At 36.7% G+C, this 12,915-nt stretch overlaps 1 protein-coding gene across 1 annotated transcript in view; it reads right to left on the bottom strand.

Annotated features, from left to right (window-relative positions):
- The window catches only part of LOC131677173 (V-type proton ATPase 116 kDa subunit a 1-like), a 174,456-nt gene that overhangs the window by 73,978 nt on the left and 87,563 nt on the right, over window positions 1-12,915 (bottom strand). Inside the window, exon 2 of the mRNA XM_058956866.1 lies at window positions 5,890-5,957. The gene's annotated coding sequence lies outside the window, so the exon portion shown is untranslated. The remainder of the gene's footprint in view (window positions 1-5,889; window positions 5,958-12,915) is intronic.

Raw genomic sequence — 12,915 nt, 5'->3', positions numbered from 1 at the left:
CTGAAATGTTATTCGAGATGCCTAAGCCTTTCTGACGGTTTTATAAACAATGTCCCGGCGATTTTTTACAAACATTAAATTTAAATTTTTAGTCTGTTCAAATATCATTGTGACACACATCACACTTTCCAGATTTTCATTTTCATAACAGTTTGTAGATTCTAATAAAACTTTAAAATTTACATGGGACATTGCGTTCTGACAACACTCGTAGCCTACAAAAAACAGGTCGCGACTTGCCACTACTGCAGTATACTGTAATCAAATGGCTTCGAATTGAAGTACAACTGTGACAGTATCTGTATCCGGTACTCTTCTACTTACAGTGTTATTTTGACCAAAAAAATCTAAAATCTTTCCAGAAAGCAGGTCATGCTTAAAAGAATGTAACATGTAGAGCCCCCGCAATTGTGTTTAAAATTAATGAGATTCCAAAACTATACTTCTGAATCAAGATTTTAGGCGGGTAAAATTTTCTCACATTTCTTCAATCGCATTAAAATTCAATAAATAGAAAGGGTTGCTTTTCATTTCGTGGAATACCATTTTTTGAGGTAAACCCGAGCAAATCCTCATGGGCTTAGACACCACACAATCCTTTAAAAAGCCCTAAATATGGTCCGCACCAGGTTTCACAACTATCAAAACATCATAAAATGGCCTCAATATCCCACAAATTCACCAAACTATTGATATTATATGGGATCTACTGGGCTATGATGATGGTTCAGTGGGAGTGAAATTGGACCATGGGGATATTAAGGGATTTTCGTTTGCTTGGGAATACCATTTTTCAGAAAACCATTCCCCGGATTATAACTTTGCTCATTCCAAGTGAAAAAAGCTACAAAATATAACATAGAACATGAAATCAGAGCTTTGAGAATGTCTACATTTAGAACATCTTTTCGGAAAACAGCTCATGCTCAAAAAAGGTAATATCTTACAGAAGCTCGTAATTTTATGTCAAATGAATAAAGTTCCAAAGATGTACTACTTCTGTTTGAAGGAGGGGAGCATTTCATACAATTTATAGTTACATTTTAATTCAATAACATTCCAATTTCCAAAATGTATTGATCAGTGTCAAGGGAAAATAAAATTACATTAAAAATCGAAATTAAAAATAATAGTTATTAAAAACGGAAAAAATATTTCCAGACCCCAAATGTAAAAAGGAAAAAAGGTATTCTAATTATGCAAAAATGTCCAAAGAAAATTTTTTTTGGAAAAAACTAAATACATTTAGTGCATAAGAACAAAATACCTAATAAATAAAAGTTTGGTTTTTTGGTGTTAGTGACGAAGAGAATCTGATGTAAAGAAAGAGAAAGTAAAATGTAGAAAACCAAAAATAAATCAAAATATAAAAATGAACGAAACGAACATATACAGAAAAGAGTGAAAGAACTGGAAAGTAACAAGCAAAAGAGGTGAAAAATAAGTAAGTAGAAAAGCAAAGAAATAAACAGTTTTTACTGTTTATTTCTTTGCAACAGTAAAAATGCTTAAAAGAGGTTAAAAATAGTGGAAGATTAAAAGTGCTAAAAGTGCAATAAAAACAAGGTTAACCCTTAAAGGCGCAAAGCAATTTTTGTCAAATTTTCTGAAAATTGTCTCACAGTTTTAATACGTCACTATGATAATTTTGAGATGGTTTTCACAATGTTGTTTTAAAACAACATTGCGCATTTAAGGGTTAAGGTTAAGTTGAAAAGTTGAAGGTGTTAAGTTAAATGTGGAAAGGTGAAGAGATAAAAAGGTACGAATGTGAAAAGGTAAAAAAGAATGTAAAAACTTAAAAAGCCAAAGTCAAATGGAACAAAACAAGAACGAAGGTGACAAAGGTACAAAAGATAGAAAAAGCACAAAAAAGAAAAAAAATTGTAAACAAAATAAAAAAGGTAAAAGAGTTAAAAAAAAAGATATAAAAGGTGGAATGCGAAAAAGCTAACAGAAGTAAAAAAGGTCAAAGGGCATAAAAGGTAAAAAAGGTAAACAAAATCAAAAAAAGTTTAGAAGGTAAAAAAGTAAAAAAGGTACATCGGAGTAAAAAAAAAGTTCAAAAGGTTAAACAAGCAAATAAGTAAACAGGTTAAAAAAGGTAAGAAAAGGTAAGCAAGAAAAAGGTAAAATTGTAAAAAAAAAAGTTTAAAAAGAAAAAAAGGAAATTAAGGCGACAAAATGTACACAAGGTACAAAATGTTGCCATTTTGATAAAAAGATAAAGGTATAAAAAGTGAAAAATCAAAAAAAAGATAAGCCATGTAAAATAGGTTAAGGTGAAAGGAGTTAAAATGTGGACAAGGTAAAAGAGGTAAAAAGGGTAAAAATGGTGAAATAGATAAAAAGGTAAAAAAAAAACAAAATGGGTAAAGAAGACTTAGAAAGCAAAAAAGGTAAAAACTGTAAAAAAGGTTAAGGTTAAAAAGTTAAAATAGCAAAAAAGGTAAAAAAAGAAAAGGTAAAGAGTAAAAAAGGTAAAAAAATTCAAAAAAGATCAAAAAGGTAAAAAAATGTAAAAAAGGTAGAGAACAAGGGGTGAGTCGCTTAGCACAAATCGAATTGTGCTCACAAACAAACAGCGTGGTAGCTTGTGCCGCAATGTGCCACGATGTGCCATGGTGTTCAGTAAAACAAAAGCAATGGTTGCTATGATTATTCAACTACACTTTGTTGACAGTTTTTGAGTTGTCAAAAGTGTGCCTCATTGTGCCACACGTTGTGGTAACGAGTGAAATGATCGTGCATTACTGTGAATCGTAATCTTATATCGTGTTATCGTAGGTGATACAGTGTGTATGGCACATTGTTCTAAGCGACTTACCCCTTGGTAGAGAAGTAAAAAGTGTTAAAAAAAGTTACACACCAAAATTTGGTTGTCGTTTTCAGGAAAAAAGTAAAAATGGTAAAAGAAACAAAGGAAAAAGTTAAATAAGGTTGAAATAGGTAAAAAAGGAAAGTAAGGCAAATATGGTAAAACAGGGGGAAAAGGTTAAAGGGCAAAAGGTTAAAAAGGTAAAAAGTGGTTGAAAAAATTAAAAAAGTGAAGAGGTAAAAAGGGTAAAAAAGTAAAAAAGCACAAAGGTAAAAAATGTTCAAAAGGTAAAATGGTTAAAGAGGTAAAAAGGTAGAACAGGCAAAAAGGGAAAAATGGTACAAAAGGTAGAATAGGTTGGAAAAGGTAAAATGGGTAAAGAGGACTTAGAAAGCAAAAAAAGGTAAAAAACGTAAAAAAGGTTAAGGTTAAAAAGGTAACAAGGCAAAAAAGGTAAAAAAAAGAAAAATGTAAAGAGTAAAAAAGGTAAAAAATGCAAAAAAGATCAAAAAGGTAAAAAAATGTAAAAAAGGCAAAGAAGTAAAAAGTGTTGAAAAAAGGTAAAGCTTAAAAAAGTTACGCACCAAAATTTGGTTGTCGTTTTCAGGAAAAAAGTAAAAAGTAAAAGGGTAAAAGTAACAAAGGAAAAAGTTAAATAAGGTTGAAAGAGGTAACAAAGGAAAATAGGGCAAATATGGTAAAAAAGGGGAAAAAGGTTAAAGGGCAAAAGGTTAAAAAAGGTAAAAAGTGGTTGAAAATGTTAAAAAAGTGAAGAGGTAAAAAGGGTAAAAAAGTAAAAAAATGTACAAATGGTAAAAAAGGTAGAAAAGATAAAAAAGGTAAAATGATTAAAGAGGTAAAAAGTTAGAACAGGCAAGAAGGGAAAAATGGTAAAAAATGTTAAATAGAATGGGGTCAAATAGGTATGAAGGTACTGTATAGTATAGATACTATATTCATAGTTAGGCGGACTCTAAAACAGGAAAACTGGCAGCTCTTGTTTCAGGAAGAAAACACTGGCATCCCATGCAAATGTTCAAGCTCTAGCTTAACAGTTTTATTGTTGACGTCATTAGTAAGAACTTTGCATGTACGAATAGCAATACGAATTTGAAGATGATGTGGTTTCATATTTTTTCGAATATCTCCTGGTGATACACAAAAAATATTGTTTATTTTTGTTTCTCTACGCACGATAACACAAGGAAAGAGTGAAATAATCGTCACCATAATCACAATACTTTTTCCATATACATCCGAAAAGAACATGTTATGTGACGTCATGCTCGATTGGCTCCGGCATTTGACATGTTCGATTGGCTCCGCTCAGTGTCTCCGCCTAACTATGAATATAGTAACTATACTGTATAGCTGTCAGCGTGGATCAGCTTTATTAGATACGGCGTCGTTTATGTTTTCGCGTGTTGTTCTGCGAAAACGCATTGTCTTTCGTCCTCAGCACAGTAAATTTAATCAATGTAAGAAAATGTCAAGTGAGTTTTTTTCTTACGTAAACATTAATGCTGAACACGAGTTTTGTGTTCGTTTTTCGATATTTTTGTTTTTTAGAAAAATACGGACGTCTACATGAAACATACGCTTGGGGGCATGATAAATCAGTCGTTTGGGGGCACTATAGGTCACTTCTAAAATGTAAATTAGAATTATTTTGACAGGAGAATTGTGCATATTTTGGTGCGAAAACGTCAAAACGAAGTGAAGAGGACATAAAGAACGCACTTGTATCTGTTCAGAATGGCGTCAGCTAAGATCAGCTTCTTAACAAGTCAAGGTTCCATTTGAAACATTACGTGCTCGTGTGAAAGGAAAGGCAGGGTAATCAACGAAAGTGTGTTAGGTATTTTGCGCGAGTTAACAATATAATAATTTAAGATGTTGTTGAATAAGATAATCGAAAAAACATGAAAAAGAGAAAGAAAAACAACCTAAAGAAATGCTCCTCACACAGCTGAGCAACAACGTGAGTCGGTATGCACAACTGCAATTCCACACTCTGGCGACGACGAGAACACCGAAGAAGTCATTCGCAAGTACAAAGCCAAACGCAGTTGCTGAAAAAATAAGTTATCTTAACATTTCCTTACACGGTTTTATGATTCTTCACTTCATTTGCCCATTTCTCATTTTCTTACCTGAATGACGTCAATGGATTGCATTTATTATTTGTGTTATTATTTTTTAAATAATCTGCAACATTCATATTCTTCAAATAAAAAATGAACTACTGATTTTCTAGGCGTGTACATTGTTTTATTTAACCTCGAATATAGAACCCCCAAATTTTAAAAACATCGCAAAAAAGTGCCTTGGTCTTATTGGATTTAGCTTGAAAAATATTTAGCCAGGCATAAAATCATTATTGCCAAAACGTTACCAGATGTAAAACCTTTCCTACGAGTGCTAGTTTGTCAAAATCAGTGCCAAAACACCATCGCACGAGTTCGCCAAAAAAGATCTACTTGACCCCACTCTACACTATTATATGTAACAATAGAAAAGTTCAAAAATTAAAAAAAGCAAGTCAAAATGCGGAAGAGTGCAGAAGTCGTAGAAAAAATGTAAAAGTGTAGTAAAGTAAAGAAGTAAATAAGCAAATGGTTGAAAAAAATAATAATGTATAAAATGAAAAACATGGAGAGGTAAAATAAATGAAAACGCAAAAAATTGAAAAACTAATAAGATGAAACAAATAGAAAGTGAAGAAGATTAAAAGTGAACAAGAAAGCAGAAAAGGAAATGTAAAATTTTAAGCAACTGCAATAGTGAAAAAGTGAATAGACAAAGAACAATTTTAAATGTGAAATAATAACAAACTGATGAAGGGATAAAATTGAAAAAGCGGTATAGAGATTAAATAAAATAACGCAAAAATAGCAAGCAGCGGTGAAAAGCGAAAGCGATAAAGAATAAATAATTTAAAATAATTTTAAAAAAAGTGGAAAAAAAGGAAAAATAGAAAAGACACAATGCATTTTTTTACTAAACACATTTCTGGTAAAAGCGATTAATAAAATTTAACGTTCGAAGTATTTTTTTTTTGTTTCGCTTACCTTTTAACTATGTGCAGGGTTGGAAATTGAATCCAGGTGAACTGCGTACCAGACAATCGACTTATCAACTATAAAATATAAATACATCATGAAAAGTAAATTAGAAAATAAATTTAAAAATTTTATGTGGATTTCTTAGAAAAAAAATCTTCTAGGATAAATTTCATATTATTAATCGTATTCGAGGACAGTTCATAGCAAAATGTTTACTTGTTAAATACGAATTGCTTATTCAAAACTGTTTACCTACTCTCCCAACAAACTCAAAACATCACATTCACAACAGGTTATCGATTTCCGAATTGCAACTATCAGTCGAACTCGAACCAGCAAATTTCACCCACCGAAAAACATATTTGCCCAGTCAGCCAATTTCGATTTGTTGTCTCTAGTTCTACCAGAAAAACAGATCACCGCTGGTCGCAATCCACCCAGACAGAAACCGCCACCATCACCATCATCAGCAGCTGTGTGCTTATCGCACCGGAACCATCATCACACATAACCTCTAATTTGATGTGTTTCTTTCTGCCCCCCACCGTCACATCAGTCCGGTTGGCGGTTGCAACTGCAATCATACCCACTCAGAGAAAAAGAGAGTCGAAACCAATCTCGCCCGAACCGACCATCTATTTATTAATACATAGTCGTAAAATTTAACCGGTGCACAACAGACATTGATAAAATAGTTTCGTTGCGGTAGCGGAATCCTAAAAAAAGTAGAGGGAAACAAGCTTGGCAGGATGCAACTATCAGTTCCCTGAACCTTTTTTCCAATCGGATGTGTGGGTGGGTGGCGCAATGAATGGAAGGATGCAACGAGATCCATCGAGTGGTGGCATTAGCATGGAAAATAATGGAAAATCTAAACATGGAATGTCAGTATTAGCGATCCACGGAATAAGATGCGACGGGTAAAAAGGGAAAAAGCATAACCAGAAGACAATAAAGTATCTGATGCTGTTGCTGGTGCTTCTTCAGACTTCTGCTACTGATGCCGGCGTAGATTGACGACCTCCTGATCAAAGAGCTGTCGTTTTTTCAGCTCCTCAGCAAACCCAGTGACGCACGACGCTGATGCCACCGGGAGCGGATTGGAAAATGGCATATCGTCGCGACGGGAACACGTTCGTCGTATAGCTAGTTGTCAATTTTGATATTGGTGGCAGTGACTGCGCTTACTTGGAGCCGAGCTTTGATGCTTTGGTTTTGCGACACCCGACTGGTTGGATACGGGGTTGGTAGGCGGAAACGGAAAAGGCATTGATCTCTTGTTTAAAGTGGAGATGAATGGTCGCATTTGAAACTTTATAGCTAGAAGAATCAAGTGGTACAATCAATAGGTTTGTTCCAGTGCACAGAAGTTGCTCCGGAGCAAACAGGAGCCAAAAATATTTGCTCCTTTTTACTCCGGTTTGCTACCAGAATAAGAATAAAGAGGAGAAGAGAATACAGGAACGGTTTTCTCCCTGTTTGCTCCGGAGTACTTCCAGTTTCTACTGGTACTAGAACAAACCTAATATTTCAATGTTGGGTTCAGGTCAAATTTGCTTCGATCCGATGTTGGTCCGATAGGTGGCTTAAGCGCCACTCTTGAAATTTTTTAATAAATTGTAGTATGTAACTCAGTCAGTTACTAGAATTCTAATTTAACGTACTTATAAAATATTCAGCTCCGAAATGTTTACTAATTAAAGCCAAAAGCTCTGATCAAAACCGAAAATAGTAATTTGATTTTATCATACTTTATCACAATTCAACTGCCCAATCCATCGAAAACCGTCAGTCCGCATCAGCCTTCGGTGTTGCCAGCAGAAACACTACTATGTTCCCAATGTAATAACTGGAGTTAACTCCACCCTTCCCGGGATGTGACTGTGCGCAAAACTGCAAAACGGGGCTTGATTCTGACCTCGGAATCTGACGTGGATGTTGCATAACATGCATTCTTTTGTTTAACTTATTTTTTTTAATCTGATTTCCCGTAGGACGGTCTCTCTCCTAGGTTGACGGGTTTGACGGTATTGCAAACATCATCAAGCATATTTCGTGCATCAGTGCTAAAAAACCTCTGACAGACAATCGTTTTAGGCTGGTTATTACAATACGCCTCGATAGTGGTGCATCGAAGAGACCGATAGGATTTCCCATGTAACCAATAAGTTACTATGTTTTAATTGCCGCAAGGTTCTACTGTATCGATTTTGTTGGCTATTTTCGGCAAATTCGAAACTAAGTGCAACGAAAGCAATGAAATTGAAAGACGGATAGGTATTCTAGAGCGAATCAGTTGTAAACTTAGAACGGAAACCTAGGACTAGGCAGGCTCCGATACCGACACCGATAGCTTGGTGTCGATTGAATGCATACGTCACGGCTTGATGCTAGCAGAAAGGGAGAAGAATGATCGCATGGTCGTTCAAGGCGAGGATTTGTGAAGAATTTTTTGCCGGCGTCGGCGGTAAAACATGATGATGAGTTATGTTCTACCATAAACCATGCGGTAGACTTGGGTGCAACGCCCAACTCCTACTTAGCAGAAGGCAAAGAATTCTTCACATTTCCTTTCGATCATGTCCATATGAGCTTGCCTAGTCCTAGTTTTCCGTTCTAAGTTTATAACTGATTCGCTCTAGAATACTTATCCGTCTTTCAATTTCATTGCTTTCGTTTCTCTTAGTTTCAAATTTGCCGAAAATAGCCGACAAAATCGATAAAGTAACCAATAAGCATTATAACGTTGCCTAATATCTGCTTTAGATCCACATATAAAGCTACCTTAAAGAGCCGTGAAGCCCTAAATACTGATATAATGCTGGTATTATGCCAGAAAAGCCGAAATATAGTGCTACTACTGTGCAGAGTTTGACAGCTTGTTTCTGCAGTACTAATGCTATTATATAGCACCAGCGTACAAATATCAAATTTGAAAGCCTTATATTGGCACTACTAATGCTATTAAAAAGCTTCAGTTGGCTGTTATTGTCCGCCATGCCAACCATTTCTCATGTTTCCTTTCGGTATGATGAGCAAAAAGGAAAAAATTTAAAATAAAATGTTCCGTTTAAAACCGTAATTGATTCTCTTCTACTGCATTGTAATGAATATCCTTAATCGGTTTTCGTTCTCACATGATATGAATGTTTTACGAAAATTACCTTTAGTAAATCTCGAACTCGAACTCGTCCTCCACGGTAAGTGCGCTGCGTTTGCTGCCTGGACTATATTGCATATGTTCGATTGAAATGAAATATGCCGAATATAGTCTTCAAGAAGAGTTGCATACCGAATAAACCCACGCATTATAATAGCATTATATCGGCTTTGTATTTGCTCTATAATGGCACTAAATGCACATGTAAAGCTTACATGCTCTAAAGATCCTTGAAGCATGTATGCGTTATATCAGCTTTATATATGCATATAGAGCAAGCAATCATGCTATATGCCGGTTGTGCAGTTATACATTATTGATGCTAATATAGAGCTTTATTGCATTGTTAATGGAGTTTCAATGCAACTTTAGTGCAACTGTGCCCTTTTTGTGTTTTTTCATACTCTTTCTCCAGCCCTGACTAACGCTGGCGTGGCAATCTGGCCGGTTGACGTGCTGTAGGCCGTGTTTGCAGACTTTGTTCAACAGCTTAAAGACAGTATTGGTGGACACGGCTCGCTGTGGAGTTCATTATGTGTCCGTTTATCGGTTAACTTCGTCAACGTGTACAGGCTAATTTAATAAAGAAACGCAAAAGCAGTATCCTATTGGCATAGAGAACAGACATCCATGATCGAAGAAATATAATAATAAAACTTGTGTAAACATTTGAATTGGTATCCGTTAAATCACTTGCGCCGCCACACCAGCTTATCCCAACTACCCGTCAAACCGATTTCGGTTCGGAATCCTAAATGGATACAGTATGGATTCCAGCTCAACCGAAACAACTGATTCCGACTCAATCAGTCGATGTATTTGTGCTGGAATCCATGCTGAATTCACTCAGAATTCCGAACCGGTTTCGCGAAAAGGTTTGACTGGGTAGAGGTATAATAATGTCGGCCATTTCTAAATGTCTATGAGAGTCGCTGTCAATTCAGTCGAACTCAGCCACCAAACTAAATGACGACAGTAGCGCACCAAGTGATGATGTCCGAACTAGTTTTGATTTTTTTTTATTTTTACACAACTTCAAAGTTGGAAGTCTGTTCTCTGTGCTACTAGTGTACAATTGTTCTGTGCTGTCTATGTTTTCGTTTGAGTATTTGAGATAACTGGGTAAGAGAATGGATGCAGAGCTGGCGTATATGATAGAAAAGTGGGTAATTTATAGTCTCCGCTGCAATTTCACCTCCCCCCTCCCGTAGTGTTTGTTGGTCACTGTTTCCGGTGTTCAGCTCGAACATTCGATTCGACTCATTCGGGAAGATCACATAAATTAAGGTACGAATAATTCACCGATGCACGTGAATCATCCATTCCCGGTCACCTTAAGCTTTGTCTACGCACAACTACGCCCGCGATCTCACAAACATGAAAACATCCGGGTTAACGTTTTAGTACAAAGAACAGACGTCCATCATCATCGTTCCACTTGTGTAAAAATCCCTAACGGTTTCGAAGGTAGTTGGGATATCTTCACCAGGTGCGCCACTGTCGTCTTGTTTTTTAGTAGCTGAGTTCGTCTGAATTGACAGCGGTTATACCTCTACCCAATCAAACCAGTCCGGAACCGGCTCGGACTTCTGAGTGGTTTCAGTATGGATTGAGCTGGAATCCAATGCATCAACCGATTGAGTCGGAGTTGTTGCCTTTGAGCTATATTCCATACTGAATCCATTCAGGATTTCGAACCGGTTCCTGAATAGATTTGACGGATAGTTGGGCTGGGTTGGTTTGGCGGCGCTAGTGTCTTATCGTATATTAATTCAAATGTTTACACACGTTTTATTAATATATTTGTTCGATCATGGATGTCTGTTCTTTGTGGTTTTAGCACCTTTAAACTCATAAAGTCGGTCTCAAGCGCGGACCTACAAATACGCGCGATCATGAATCTGTCGCACCATCCTTGGCCCTAACAGCATAGGTCAATACCTTAAGTTGAACCAATCAAAAAAACAACGCGTCCCATGATGACGTGATCGGGAACTCTAGTGGTATGGGGAAACTGACTCTGTTCTGGCTTCTGTACCATACTCTAAAAATTGAGCATCAGAGCGAGTAAAGGCGCTTTAACCTAGGCTTAGTAGCCAGGGCAAGGAGTAAATACCTCTGCACCATCCCCAAGGACTAAAGGAGTGACATTAACCTTCTTAGCCAAGTCACTTCCAACGATATATCATAATCCCCTATAAACTGAAATGGTCGATACGGTTGTCCTCGTTTCTTCCTCATTCAAGCTTCAAAACGATTCGTTAGTTAAATTATTCATTAAATGAATAAATTAATTGCCGTATAGTTTTGAAAAACCTTTTAACCCAACTCTGCACAGTAGGCCTGGCCGTTTTAATATTTGCGACATATTACAAATAATGTGCTTCAAATATTAATGTTGACAAGAAAAACACTAAAGAATAACTGCGGTGCTTTCCAGGATACTTTTCAATACTGGCTGTGTAAGGGTTAGAATAGAATAGAATAGAATAGAACAGAATAAAATAGAATACTCTAAAAATTGAGCATCAGCTTCACGATCGTTGAAGAATACACGCGAATATGTGAAAGGTACAACGGCTATAAAATCGAATTTATGCACGCGAAGTTACATACATGCTAGGACACGCGACAAACACGTTAACATACAAACGCTCGACTCCTTCACGATCATCCACGCAAACCTGCGCCAGCAATCTCACAAACAGAATGACGCCCCGATGACTAAGTGAACGTTTTAGCACTTATAAATTTACAAATGCGGTCTCAAGAGTGAACGTACAAACGCTCGTGTTTGCGTCATCGTGAATCGATTACGTCTGGAAGTCCCGAGCAGCCTAGGCCTTTAGTTGGACCAATAAAAATGACGTTCATACCCACTAGACAGCACGTTCCACGGTGGCATGACCAGGAACTCCAGTGGTATGGAAAAACTCACGCTCTTCTAGCATCTGAACCGTATACCGAAAATTAAGTGTCACATTCACGGTCCGCGCGCGATCATCCAAGAACACACGAGAATATGCGAAAGTGCAAACGGTTATTAAATATAATTTGTACACTCGAAGTTACATACACGCTAGCACACGTGACATACAAACGTCCAAGCGATCGGATACGTTAGCGTATAAATGCTCAAGCCCTTCGCGATGATACACGCGATCGTGAAGTCCCTGCGCCCGGACATATCTGAACCGTACAATGACTATCACATTCAGAATCACGGCCCGCTGCAGCTGGCCTTATGCAGTGTTTCAGTGGGGTCACCCACTCGTCCCGTCTCGTCTGCAATTGTAGTGAGCGATTCTGACGGGGATTCCGAGACCCTAGCTCTACAGATCCAATAGGGCAGCTCTTGAAAAAAAGATGATTTCCTGTTGGACGTTTCTAAATTAAAAAGCAATAGTAATTTGAAGAAATAAATAATAGAAAAAAACTTTTTTTACCGATCAGCTCTGAATACAGAACTGTTGAAGCCACAGAAATCGTACTGTCAGGTTCCATATTTCTAACAGCAAATTAATTGAATATTTATCAACTTCAAGTAACCAACTTTTTCTTTGTGCCCAAATTTGTCATACTAGGGAAACACAATGACCGACTGAATCATACTCCCTCATTCGATTGAAATCGAGCCAAAGAAGTATAGAATTCACCAACAATCATCCACTCCATTGCCAATTTCGGGGCTCATTTCCCTAAAACCTCATCAAAAATGTAAACACATGTGCCAAAGTATCCGTAATTTCGCACTGAATTGCGCCAAAAATAAATAAACTCACGAACTTTGAAGTAGGAAGTGAAGTATGTCGCTCGCATACCATCTAATTCGCCATTATTCAAATTAACTTCGTTCCGTGCTCGGATTCAAC

The sequence above is a fragment of the Topomyia yanbarensis genome, chromosome 1, assembly GCF_030247195.1.
Source record: "Topomyia yanbarensis strain Yona2022 chromosome 1, ASM3024719v1, whole genome shotgun sequence".
Classification (NCBI taxonomy): Eukaryota; Metazoa; Arthropoda; class Insecta; order Diptera; family Culicidae; genus Topomyia; species Topomyia yanbarensis.
This window is presented reverse-complemented; position numbering and strand designations above follow the sequence as displayed.